The sequence below is a fragment of the Pinus tabuliformis genome, chromosome X, assembly GCF_031772625.1.
Source record: "Pinus tabuliformis cultivar Carrire ecotype Pingquan chromosome X, CPIR1, whole genome shotgun sequence".
In the NCBI taxonomy this organism is placed as follows: domain Eukaryota; kingdom Viridiplantae; phylum Streptophyta; class Pinopsida; order Pinales; family Pinaceae; genus Pinus; species Pinus tabuliformis.
In genome coordinates this window covers 1,147,298,470-1,147,312,639 of record NC_142308.1, presented here as the reverse complement: position 1 = coordinate 1,147,312,639, position 14,170 = coordinate 1,147,298,470, and positions in this window count along the sequence as shown.

Below are 14,170 nucleotides of genomic sequence, written 5' to 3'. Positions count from 1 at the left end.
AGAACAGATGATACAACACAAACATTTGACACGCACAGAAAAGAAATTTATTGTTCAGTGTACCACTCATTTCTCCTGGATTGGAGGATACCTTTTCCACACGGGAGATGATATGCACATCTGCAGGTGCATCAGGGAGGATGAAATTTATGATATCTTAAAAGCCTGCCATGATGGACCTTGCGGTGGACACTTTGCAGATGCAGAAATGGACATAAAATTATATAGATGTGCTACTACTGGCCCACTATTTTTATAGATGCTAAGAAATTTGTCCAGTCATGTGATAGTTACCAAAGGATGGGCCCCTCTGGCCAATCTAATGAAATTCCCCTACATCCACAGCTAGTGATAGAACCGTTTGATCATTGGGCATTAGATTTCGTTGGGTCATTCAAACCATCATCCAACCAGAAATCATATATATTGGTTGCAACAGATTATGTAAGTAAGTGGGTGGAAACAGTAGCATTGCCAAGAGCAACAGAGGAAACCATTATTAATTTTCTTTTCGAAATTTTTGTGCAGTATGGCTTACCCAGATAAGTAATTACTAATGGGGGGCCACAATTCGTGGGTCACAAGATTGCTGCTACATTGAGAAATCATCATATCGCACACAAAATTACTTCTCTGTGTCACCCACAGGCGAACAAGCAGATGGAGAGCACCAACAAAGTTATCAAAGCTATTCTAACAACAACAGTTTCATCACATCAACAAGACTAGAATACTCGGCTGCCAAAGGCCTTGTGGGCGTATCGCACAACTTGGAGAAACACTACTAGATACTCTTTGTATCAGCTGGTATTTGGTAAAGAACCCATTTTTCCCATAGAATTTGAAATACAAGCACTAAGGACAGCCCAGGAAGTGGGACTGGATTTAACAGAAGCCTAGGTTAACATGTTACAACAAATAAATGAATTGGATGAAATTTGGCTACTGGCTCTATAACGTACGACACTTATTCAACAACAAAGAGCCAAATGGCATGATGCCCTGATCAAGAAAAAGACATTTCATGAGGGAAACTAGGCACTCCTTTATGACTCCAGGTTTCAAAACTTCCCTGGAAAACTGTAGACTAAGTGGCTAGGCCCCTATGAAATAAAGCAAGTACACGAAAATGGCACTCTTACGCTAACCACCATTGATGGGTCTATTTCTTCTTTTAAATAAAACGGGCATCGGGTATGCCTCTACCGAAAGCCACTTACCAGAGAATCTTTCTACCAGCAGATATGTGAAGACCCCACCATGCAAGTTTTAGCTGCAGAAGGCAATCCTTCGACAACTTCATCTTTATAAAATTTATTTCTTCTCTATAAAATATGTAAATATGATTTTTCTCATTTGATTTTATTTTGTTTTTCTTCTTCTATGCTTGTTTTGTTGTTCAATCTATTGAACAACTGTTGTTCAATCTATTGAACAACTGTTGTTCAATCTATTGAACAGCAGCTGTTCAATCTATTGAACAGTTGTTGTTCAATCTATTGAACAGCCGCTGTTCAATCTATTGAATAGCTGCTGTTCAATCCAATTGAACAACACTTTTTGTGTATCTCTGCTCTTCAATTAATTGAACAGCTATTGTTCAAACCAATGGAACAACACTTCTTTTTCGCATAAGTTTTGTTGTTCAATTAATTGAACAGTTGTTTTTCAATCTATTGAATAGCTGCTATTCAATCTATTGAATAGCTGCTATTCAATCTATTGAATAGCTGCTATTCAATCCAATTGAACAACACTTCTTTTTTTCATGTCATTTTGCTGTTCAACCTATTGAACATCACTTTTTGCTTTGTGTAATTTTGTTGTTCAATCTATTGAACAACTATTGTACAATCCAATTGAACAGCTGCTGTTCAATCCAATTGAACAACACTTCTTTTTCTTTACGTAATTTTTTTGTTCAATCTATTGAACAATTGTTGTTCAAACTATTGAACAGATGTTGTTCAATCCAATTGAACAACATTTTTTTTTTTGCAACATTTTTCTATTCAATCTATTGAACAGTCACTGTTCAATCCAATTGAGCAGTACTTTTTTTGTGTGATTTTTTCTGTTCAGTTAATTGAACAGCTGTTGTTCAATCTATTGAACAGTCGTTGTTCAATCCAATTGAGCAACACTTCTTTTTTTGGCGTTGTTCTATTATTCAAAATATTGAACAACTGTTGTTCAATCCAATTGAACAACACTTTTTTTGGCATGTTTTGTTGTTCACTCTATTGGACAGCCACTGTTCAATTCAATTGTACAACACTTCTTTTTTTTGGTGTTGTTCTTCTGTTCAAATTATTAAACAGTTATTGTTCAATCTATTGAACAAACATTGTTCAATCCAATTGAATAACACTTTTTTTGGCGTGTTTTGTTGTTCACTCTATTGAACAGCTGCTGTTCAAAGAATTGAACATCACTTTTTCTCTTTGTGGTTATTGTTGTTCAAATGATTGAACAACACTTTTTGTGTATCTCTGTTGTTCAATTCATTCAACATTTATTGTTCAGTTCCAATTGAATAGAAATTTTTTTCTTTTGTGTGATTGTTCTTCGATTTTCTGAATGATTAATGTTCACTCAAATGCTCAACCCCATTTTTCTTTTGTTTTTTAATTTTCTTTTCTTTTCATGGCATGAAGTACAATACTTTTATGAGGACAAGAATTTATGGATTCTATTGAAGGGAGTTAATACCATTAATGTTATGATCTTTAATAGGACAACTTGTTGATGACAGATTCTTTTTCAAAAAAGGGACACAATTATTTATATATTGCTTTGCTGCATAGCTTTCTATTGTACTTGATACTAATTGGTCATCTTAATATCATGCTAGTTTCACCTTTCCTAGTTATAATCTTCTCTGTCTTTAATAGATAAGACTATGGGTATACTATTTTTGACATGTTAAACTTCTTCCACCATCCCTGCTATTAAGGAGTATTAAGCCTCCCTCTATTTGTCATAAAAATATGTAATAACAGCAAAATTTTGTTTTTTGGTTGGAGGACAAGGGGTCTCATTATGAGCTAGCCTACCATGTTCATAAGGCTACAACAAAGTGGCATTCCCACTATGGCCACCACACCAGGGTTATGATCCATTGGATAGCTAGAATATCCTTGGAATAGGAGGTCTCATTACAAGCTTGTCTAATCACTTTCGCTACATCCTAGTGAATGGCAGTGTGGTCATCTGGTTACCACACCAGGACACTGATCTCTTCTGTAGAACAGCACGGTAACTCTCCATTTATAAATTGAGGATCCTGGCTCATAGGGGTTAAAAATTAACCTTGCCGAGGCTATGGACGCTTGGTGGCAGCAGAGGCTCTGCTTATGGTATTGAAGTTACATCTTATAATCAATTATTACTATAATACCCTTTTCTTATTCTTTCTTTTTATCAGAGAAGTTATTTCCTTAATGTTTCCATGTTTTTGAACCTTTATGCATGAGATATTGTTTTTCGATCAATGACATCATTCTCGGCTAGAATACTGTTAGCAGAGCATATTTTTGGCACATTTTTGTCCTTTTCTTTCTTACATAACTTATCATCAATCCAAACATCCTATCTTTTATTCATAACTATCTTTACACACTCCGCTCTAATTATAACCATACCTCTTTCTGTCCTATCACTTATATGCATACTCTGCTTCATTTAATGCGGTATTGTTCTCCCCCTTGACTTGCCATCAGAATAGCCCTTTCCCTGTCTACTCGATTGTAGGTGACCTCTCTTTGTAAGGAGGGGGAAGATTCCCATTACACCTTTGCATGCGTTATATTTACTCCGCTTACTGGACTTGATATGTTGCTATGATATACCATGATCAAATGGCATGTGGCAGTATGATAGTCCTAGAGTTAATATTATTAACTGTCATGGAAATTTAACTTGACATTATGGAATTTAGTTGTTACGTCTACTTGTTGTTCTATTTTATCGAAGCAATTGTTGTTTTTTTACGTTTTTTTTGTTGTGTCAATCTTTGAAAATTGTAGGGTGAATATTGGAAGAATTCAAGCATTATGGGTGGAAAATCACTTTGCTGAGAACCCTTGGTGTTGGAAATTTCTGATAAAGCTTCTAGTGCACTGGGGATGGATTTCATATTTCACCAGGCTTCAGACCCCTGGCAGTGAAATCGCTCTTGAATTTTTACAGCACTTAGAGAATGGGCAGTCCATAGTAAAAAGTGTAATAATAACAGTATCAGAAGTTTTGATAGTTTAGGTTTCTGGGTTGCCGGTAGAAGGAGCAGCATGGCCTAAAAAGCACATAATGTTGCATGACACAGTGGAGATTTTCAAATATGTCGGTGAAGAGCTAACCTGAAAAGGCGAGGGCATTCAACCATCCTCTCTGGGAGAACCTTGGTGCGAATTGGTGAGAGTCATCCAATAGTACATTACCTGTGATGGTCGACGGGATGTGGTAAAACCACAACAACTTAGACTTTTAGCCGTTTTAAAGAAAAAGCTTATTGTAAATTTGATATTATTGTTAAATTCATTGTTGCATGATTCAGCCAATAGAGTAAGATGGGCTAAACATCCTGATATTGTATTCAGTCATCATGGGTTGATCAAACTGACTGTTAGTCACAATCTTGCTCAGAAAAATTTAATTTGGGATAATTTTATAGCTCCACTAGAGATTAGGCCAGACCCTGTAGTCCAAAATTATGCAACCTTGGAAATTGAACAGTAGAACCCTGTTCCGAAGAGGAAAAGAACTGTTCATACAATAACAGGACCTAATAAGCGCAAACATTATGTGAAGTAGAATCCATGTTAGAGGACTTTTATAGATTCTCAGGAGAGCGTCGAGTGCCCGACAGAGCCATCTAGTCAAAATGTTTACATAACTCTGAACCAGAACAAGAGGAACAACATGATTCTGACCCAGAACAAAGGGGAGCACCATATTTTTCTCAAGATGATGGAGAACCAAAAAATGAAGCAGGGCCTTCTCAAACACCACATATGAGCCCTCGAGATGGTTTCTTGCAAGAATTTGAGGAAGGAATGGCCCAAGTTCTTGCAAATTTGAACACATGTATACAACTTGAAGGATCACTCGACTAGAGCCTAAACAAGTCTCAATCCACAAAGGATTCTGGTCACACAGAAATTTTTCCTTCCCCAAAATCTGCAGACCGGGAAGTGGAAGTATACATAGAAATAATTCATGAATCTGATAACCAGTCAGGTGACACGGTTATAGTAGAACATAGCCAAGACAAGCATCAAGATCCCTCAAACACAAAGGGTATTGATAAACCTATCCATATAGAGGGTGCTTCTCAGAATAAGCATGTGGTTGAAGTAAAGTTAAGAAAGCTGAGGAAGAAATACAAGAAGCTTCAGAAGATGGTTACGCGGCTACGTTGGAAATTAAAAGGAGCTGCAAATGCAAAAGCTCTGAGAATTATTCTTGGAGTAGTCACTGTGGCCACATAGACAGAAGTATGTGAAGGTAAGGAAATAGAAACCCAAATTGAATTTATTTCTACTCAGACAGTAGCCACACAAACAAGCTTTCATATAGATTTAATAGATATGGCTATTCATATTGAGGGTTTATCCTCTCACAACAAAAGAACCCAGACTAAATCTATTTCTACTCAGACGGTAGCCACACAAACAAGTTTTTATATAGATTTGATAGATATGGCTACTCAGACTGAGGGTTTACCCTCTCACAACAGAAGCACACAAACAAAAGAAATATCCCATGATGCTCCATCAAGCAGTGATCATATTCTTCTATAGTTACAGGAGGAGCTAGTACAGGCCCAGCTTTCTTTAGAGCAATGTAAGAAGGAGACGATTCCTCTACAAAAGTATTAGGAGCTACAGAAACAATTCAATGAATTGACCATAACTGAGGACGAAACCTTTGTTAAGTTAAGTGAGGACGAAGAAAAGTTGAGGAAAGTAAAAGCCAAGCTAGATAATGTCGTGGGTCATATTGACGCCATTTTCTCTTTATATTCTGATGCCTTATCTTGTAGATATCCTGCTACAAACTATGCTCTGTTTTTGTTAGAAAGATATTTACTGTTGAAGATTAAAGTTGTTAAGGCCAGCAAGTCAGTTGAATTGAAGACAACCAAAGAATTTATAAAATGTTTTAAGGAGCATGGGATAAAAGTCCAACGTCTTCTCTGTGAACTCTATTTGCATAATTTTTTATTAGAAGAGGAGGTGGATAACAATCCTAGCCCTTTTGTTGGAAACATTCAGTTCCAGGCCTTCATTTCCTTCGCAGTGAACCAACTTAAGTGGTCCAGGGCTTATAACAACTTTCGAAGGAAAGAAAATGGACTGGATTTGTTGGTAAGGGGTGAGCCTACTCTACCCTTGCATCTTTTTGTTAGACACAAGAGGTTCACGAAACAGGAGGGCGTAATTAATATTTTGGGGCCTATACATAAAGAGATTGTGTAAGCGGGAAGGGAGTATTTCTTATCCATTCAGGAGAGGTCCTTACTTGCATCCAAACAGAGATGGATAGCCTCCACCAATAATGTCAAGAATAGAGAACCGTTTGGCTATAGGAATTTTAAAGTTTTCGCAGGCCATTTTGTCACATACAGTAATATTATCTTAAGGGAAGGACCACATTGGCTAGGATGTCAATTTAGGAGCCCTGTTATTTGGTACCCTCCTGACGGATATTGTTTTGATTATGAGCTGCCTGATGGTCATGAAGGGATAGTCTTTACAAATTTAATACAAAATCACAGTTTTAGGTTATACAAGGAAAAAGTCTTTCCCGCTTACTCTTTAACTGCATTACATAATAACTAATTTTCATGATGACATCAAACAAGGTAAGAAGGGGAGTATGTTGGGTCGTGCAATGGGTATAAATTTACCCTTGATTACATTATCTTTTTCCTCCTCTTTATGCATTTGTGCCATGATATAATAAGGTTTTGATAGAATTTCAATAGAAAGTAAACTAACTTTCTTTTGATATGATTTGGCTATCAAAACTAATTTTCATTGCTTTTTATGTAGAAATTGGCAAATGGGACAATTGTTGTTCAAACTATTGAACAACAAAGGCTAAACAAGGAGAAAAGAGCACATCTTGTGTGGTCAGTTGAGAAGTAAATCAGAAGGATCAACGCAAGACAAAAGATTGTTCTGATAATAGCATTTGGCTCTGAATTCCTCAGGATCTCCTGATCCTGAGGAATCACAGTTATCTCTTTTCCTCTTTGACTATAAGAGGGGAAAAACGAATAAAATAGAACAACTTTTAACTTTAACTGTTGCATTGTTACTTCAGTTGTAATTGTAAGAGAGAGAGCATTATTATGAAAGACACATCATTCCTGTAATGATATTCGGATTTAATGAGTAATATATAATTCGTGTTTCCATTTGTTCGTGATATTCTGAGTAGCTAGGCAGTAATCACTGGCGACTTGGGCCCGATCACTGGTGGATTTCATTGTTGTTCCTTGTGTTATACTTTTACGTTTTTACTACAAGTTTAATTACTTTATTTTATAGTTTTATGATTGATCTATTTGATATATAAACCACCGTTGTTGAATTTGTGTATTTTGCACATTAATTCTTATTTCTGTTGATTGGCTTCATTTAATTATGTCGTAGATTGATTTAATTATTAGATAAGAGTTATTTCTTGTTAATTGAAAGCTAGAGTATTATTGGTTAGATCAGGTGTATTACTATTATGCAGAAGTTTCTATTTCAACTGAAAGAGCTTTGTTATCAGTACAGTGCACTGAGTTGATGTGCTTATGATTTGTAATTGCAATTAGAGCTGTTTGATTAAGATTGACTTTTGGTGCTTGAATAGTTTAATTTCTTTGAAGTTACAAGTTTTGGTAGTTTATGATTTGATCTGTTTACTCTTGCATTGAAATCAATAACTTATCTTAAAGCATTAGTCTTAGTAGATACAATGATTTCCATAACTTGCACATATTCTGTACACTCTTGAAACAAAAAGACTTACCCAGGTTGATAATTAATGTGAGGAATTTAGGAGTTCTAAAAGACACCTTATATGTGCCCAACAAGGGCAACTAACATATACTTTCTATTCACGATTTTTTTTGAATATTTGTCTTGTGTTCTGGAAACCTTTATTCTAGGGTTTTTATTTGATAATCATCCATGTCATGAGCTTTACAATCCCTAAGAATAACAATAACTAAGAAATATACTAGGGAACCTGGATGAAACACCTTTCATTGATGTTGTTGACCTTCTTAAGACATTGTTTCCTAGAGGAGTTGCAACCCTTTTTTGATCCTCTTCCTTGATTACTTAAGCATTATTTCTTGGAGAAACCACAATTTCAACCTTCCTTTTTCCTTCAATTTAATTTGGCCATGGAAGGAACTTGTTATCAAGATTCTCTTCAAACTTACTTTGTTGGGGCTTGGATCTTGTGCCTTTGTTACATTGAGCTTCACCTACTTCTTTTGCCTTCATATTCAATTGAGTAATGACTCAATCTTTGCTTTCGACATCTTGCAATTTCTCCTTTTGTCGTTCCTTGAGTGGGTTTATTTCATTTAGAGTGGTGTCAAGTTTCTTTTCCTATTGACTAACTTTTGTATCGTACTTCTAAACAGATTCTTGTAATTGGTTTGTTAATTCTTTCTCTTTCTTCTTTTCTTCCTCTACTAGAATTCTTAGAAGATAAACTTCTTCGAGTATTTGATTTCGCTTCCTTCCTTCATTAATATCACACATGGAATTGATCAATTCTCCCTCTATGTCTACTATTGCTTCTTCTTCTTCATCTACATCATCTTAATCAAAAGCATCATAATATTCATGTTGACATGCATTATTCTTTGAGTAGATATTTTGAAGCTTCTTCCAAAGCATTTTGGCTGATGAGGATTGATCCACTTTTGCTTTCACAAAATCTAGCATAAAATAAGAATGACATTAATGGATTTTGTATTATATTTGTCGGTAGATGTGTCTCCAGCAACAACATATTTCCATATATCATATCCATGATCTTGCAAATAGGCTTCCATTCTAGATTCCCATATTTCATTATTGATTCATCAAACTTAGGATCTGGTGGACCAACTTTATTCTCTTCATTAGGGAGACTATTGTAATATTGGAGAGTTCCTTTCAATGTTTGGAAACATACTTCTTTAACTTTCCCATGTCTACACTTCTGAGATCTACCTTCCAGTCGTTAAGTTGTAACTATGGGAACCTGGTTCTAATACCAAATTTTGAGAATACTAAGAGGGGGGTGAATCAGTAGTTCAACTAAATTAAACAATTTTTAATCTTCAGAGCATTAATTAACATTAGTGCCAGATTAAAACATAAAATAACAAAAAAAATAAAAAATTCACAATATCAAAGATAATAGACCTGAGATTATTAGGTGTAAAGCCTTCTAGGAGAAAAACCATTGAATGCTTCATGATATGGGTCTTTAAAAATTTGCATCAATCGAAAGCTCCAAATTCCAGGATTTATCAACTCCAACTAAAGGGATGCTCCAATGCCCCGGTTTACCAGCTCCAACTGGAAGGAAACTCCAACCTTGGTTTACTAGCTCCAACAAAAAATATGCTTCAATGACCTTGTTTACCAACTCCAACTAGAAGGACACTCCAACACCCTGGTTTACTAGCTCCAACTGAAAGGATGCTCCAACACCCTAGTTTTATAAGCTCTGACTGAAATTATGCTCTCACACCCTGCATAGGCTCCAACCCTCTCTAGCACCACCCTACCTCTCTAAAGCATTTTTAAGCTCCAACTTGAAGGTGACTCCAATTTTCTACTTCCACCAGCCTTCCTACCTACTCAAAAAGCTACCACTTTCCCTGAACGCTCCAACCACAGCATACCATGTTTCACAATTTTTAGAATGGATCTACTTCTGCTTAATATCAACATAAATTCATTCTACTATGTTTTTCAATTAATTATCATAATTTTTAATATAATTTCTTTCTTCTAGGTTGAGCAACTTAGCTTTATATATGCATGAATAACTCCTATCTCGACACCCCTACTCAAGAGAAAATTGCATTTTTCAAACCCTAGCAATATAGAGATAGATCGACAATAGGATTCTGAGATGAAATCACTATATGAAATGCAACTTTTGTCCAAACCCTTATAGTATCAATTAATTTCAATAAAATTCCTACACAAGCCAATAACTTTTCTCAAACATTTCTGACAATCCCTAGCATCAGTAGCATTAAAGCAATACTAGAAACCTACATATATTTCTTTCCATCTTCTGCATTAATGAATACACACATCTTCTTTTCCCATAACACATATACTACCAAACCCTAACAGCCAACAATCTAAACAAATTGTGACACTCATACTTTGTTACATATTAACTTAGTTATTGCTTCTAGTTATCATTAATGATGAAAATGTATCAATGCATAATAGATAATTAGAACTATGTTTCTTGATAAACCTGAGCAATGCTTCCTTGATCAATACAAGTTCTTGATAGTAATAATGATAGGCCCATTATGCAAGTGGACTTAAAATTTTGATCACTAATATTGATAAGTCACAATGTTCTATACATTTTTAGTAGCATGACACTTGGAAGTTAATGATTAGAGTGTACCTCATACAATCACAATGATGTCAACAGAAATTGTCAGAGAACTTACCATAAGTTAAGAATAAGCATGTTCCCATACATCAATTGTGTACGGTAGAGAGTGTCACTGACTGATGAGCTTCTCTTGTACTTATTGATTAAGAAATGGTAATGTAAGTGCCTTCTCCCTTTGCTACATGTTAAGTATTATGCCCAGATTTACAACTCATTTATGTATAGTGAGTTTTAGGACTGCTTCGGATCAATGGATGTTATACAGACCCTTAAAATACGCATCATATTATATCCTTTAACAAGAAATGATGATGAATCACAGAGAGTATCCCGTCAAAAATCCTTTTAAATAATGCTTCAACTTACCATAACTTGTCCTTTAATATATCAATAGAGAATCCATTAATTCTAAAAATATTTTTTTGAACTAGCTTCATAAGTTTGAATTAAAGATGCCATCCCCCTTTAGAATATAATTTTAATGATAATAGATACCCTAAGTCTGCTACAAAATATACCACAGAAGTTAATCCTCTGATCATAAAATAACTAAGAAATTGCTCAGAAACTCAAGAATATTAGTCCTCAGATATTTCTGTTATAGGTGGTCAAATATACTATGTAGTTAGCCTTGATCCATGTCTCAACAATATTCCTTGAGCAAGTTCAAAACTGGTCTAGTTTTGTCCTAATCTTAGATATCGAGAGTACACTTCATACAACCTTAAATTACCTTAGATTAGGCCTTATGCTAACATATCTTTCCATGGAAACTTATAAAGATCAAGCCTAGGAATCAATGAATATCCTTAACAATAAACCTTGGAACCATCCTCAAAAGAACCTTAGGAACAATCTCGTTCTAGTCAAAAATCATATTAGGTTAGCCTCAGATATCAAATGAATTTCTCCAAAGATGTCCTAGAAAATGATCTCCTAATAGGGCTGAGTGGGCCTCAGACATACCAAACAAAGTTGAGCCCTAAAATTTTTTTATTAGGTCTCACTAATATATGTTTCAAGTAGCTCAAACTAGGGCTTAAAATTTTCCTTAAACAACCACTAAATTGATGCTAAAATACCTTCAAATTGTCAATGAATTTTCCACAGACTTATGCGTATTAGCCATTGAAATTGTATCAAAATTTCTTTAGACATTGATGAGCCCCAGAAATGAGTAATTATATGGGCTCATTCAGCCTCCTAATTCGACTTAATCCACCACTCTCATTAGTTTATTGCATGTTTTTTATTATATTTATGCTAATAGAGTGAATTGGGTTAGTTATTATGCCAACAAGTCTAATGTGTGCTTTATGCAGTATTTTGGTCAATTTTGAGACAAAATCAAAGGTTTAAATGAGCACTTGGCAGACAAATTCGTGGAAGGACAAGGGGGAGGATTTGTAGGCAGGTTTCCCCTTCATTTATGAGCCCTTACCTCAAATTCTCCATCAAAAATGCAGAGCACAAGGGGCAGCCAAGCAAGTCAAATAGGACTACTGTTAACTGCAAGTTTTGGCAGCCGAGTCCCTAAAGTTTAGGAGGTCTATTGGGGTCCTCAATTTGTATCAATAAGAAGGTTGAGGGCCTCATTTGGATTTAGCTAGTTTGTAGTTCGATTTTAGTCACTTAGTCATTTTGTTAGTTCGATTTTAGTCAGTAGGTTAGCTCTGCATTTCAGCACATTTTCAAGCTTTTTCTTGTAGACAGTTTTTGGGATGTAACTATTATTTTTTTATCAATAAAGATGAATCCAGCTTTGCACCAACTCTAATATTTCTTAGGAGGTTGTAGCTCTTGGGGTTGGGCCCAACCCAAGTGCCCAATACCTCCTTTGTGTACTTTTATGTGTCTTTGTTGCATTCTTAGAATAAAATCTGTTATTTAGGTTAAAATCTTGTTTTGTTATTTAGGTTGCTTTTGATGATTGAAATAGCTTTTCATGTTCAGGTTGATTTGATAGGTTGGTAGCAGAAAATATCTTCGAAAAATGCCATCAAGAAACCCTTGATCTCACCTCTCCCTCCTCGGGACCATGAGCTGAGACCAAGGTGTCCTTGCTGCCATAAAAACACTGTTCTTGCTTCTTCATGCAATTGCTAGTGTTACATTTTTAGTTAGGAATGTTGATACCAGTTGTACTTGCATGTTTAGAATATGTTCTTGTAGCTTTCATAGTTATCTTACATGATTTTCTGCCACTAAACTTCTGTTCATCATGCTTATGGTTTCTAGGTCAAATTAGGTCAAAATAGCTAGATCTTTGGTTTTCTTAATCTTTGTTGATTAGTTTTGGAAAATAATGTGTAGAACACCTGTGATGCCTTCTTGCCTACCTTCCCCCCATTAGAAAACCTACTCCAACCCCCTAACTCAGATTCCTCCCTTTCATTTTCCACCCCTTTTCCAATTTGACCTAATTCCCATATCTTTGTGCAACCTTGCTCCCTCCATCATTGAACCAAATCCGATCGCCTTAACCACTCCTCATCCTCATTCACCAAGTCCTAGACCTCCTCACACCCTTATCTCACCTCCATACCCACCTCTTCACCTTTTTTCCACCATCATCCCTTTAAAATTCCCCTTCGGAACATCTTGTAGCAACATCCTGTAGAAGCTACAGTACATCCTGTAGAACCCCTGCAGACTTCCTGTAGAAGCTCATGAAAGCGGTTTCTTGAGATCCGATCACTGTAAAACTCTCTAGAAGGGTGCTATGGACCCATTAGGCCCTCTTCTCACTTTCCCAACCTCCTGTAAGCATTTCCTTTCACCAATCAACCTCTGCACAGAAAAAATAGTCAAAGCACATGCATAATAACTCTGCGAAATTACTCAAAAATGAAAAAAAGATGTTTTATTCATATTTCTCTTTAGAAGTAGCTTAGTCACATGCATTTTACCTTTCTAGAAATCAATGGCATCCATTTCTATAGCTTTCATCCTTTTACTTGCACTAGTAGGGTTAGTCTGTAAAACTAGGGTTTGCTAGGTTTTGCATTTCCTTTCAGCTTTCCGCTTCTTTTTGCAAGTAGATTAGCCTCCTTTGAGTTAGCTTTCATCCATCATATTTAAAAGCTTCTTCCAAGAGCTCATATAAGTTGGCTTAAGCTCCTAAGCAGACTTGTGCCAGCTGATCCAGTGACAGCCGCGGCAAGAGATAGTACTTGTGCATATAGCACCGTCGCTTCCAAGTTTGTTATGAACTACCGGGTTGATAGAAGTAAAGAAGGGAGCTCTAGGAGTTGCAGCATTATTGGTGCAATACTAGAGCCCACCATGTTTTTGGCGCCGTTGCCGGGGAAGCGTGAGAGTATTTGTGATTACTACTTTTCTTCTATTTTCTACTACAACCTTCTGCTAAGTAGTTTTTTTCATTTCCATTCTGCAATTTCATTTCTGCAAAAGTAGATTAGACCTTTCCTGCTTTCATAGATTAGCATTTCAATTCCACAATTTCAATTCTGCAAGCGTAGCCTAGCATTTCATTCCTGCAATTTCATTTCAGCAA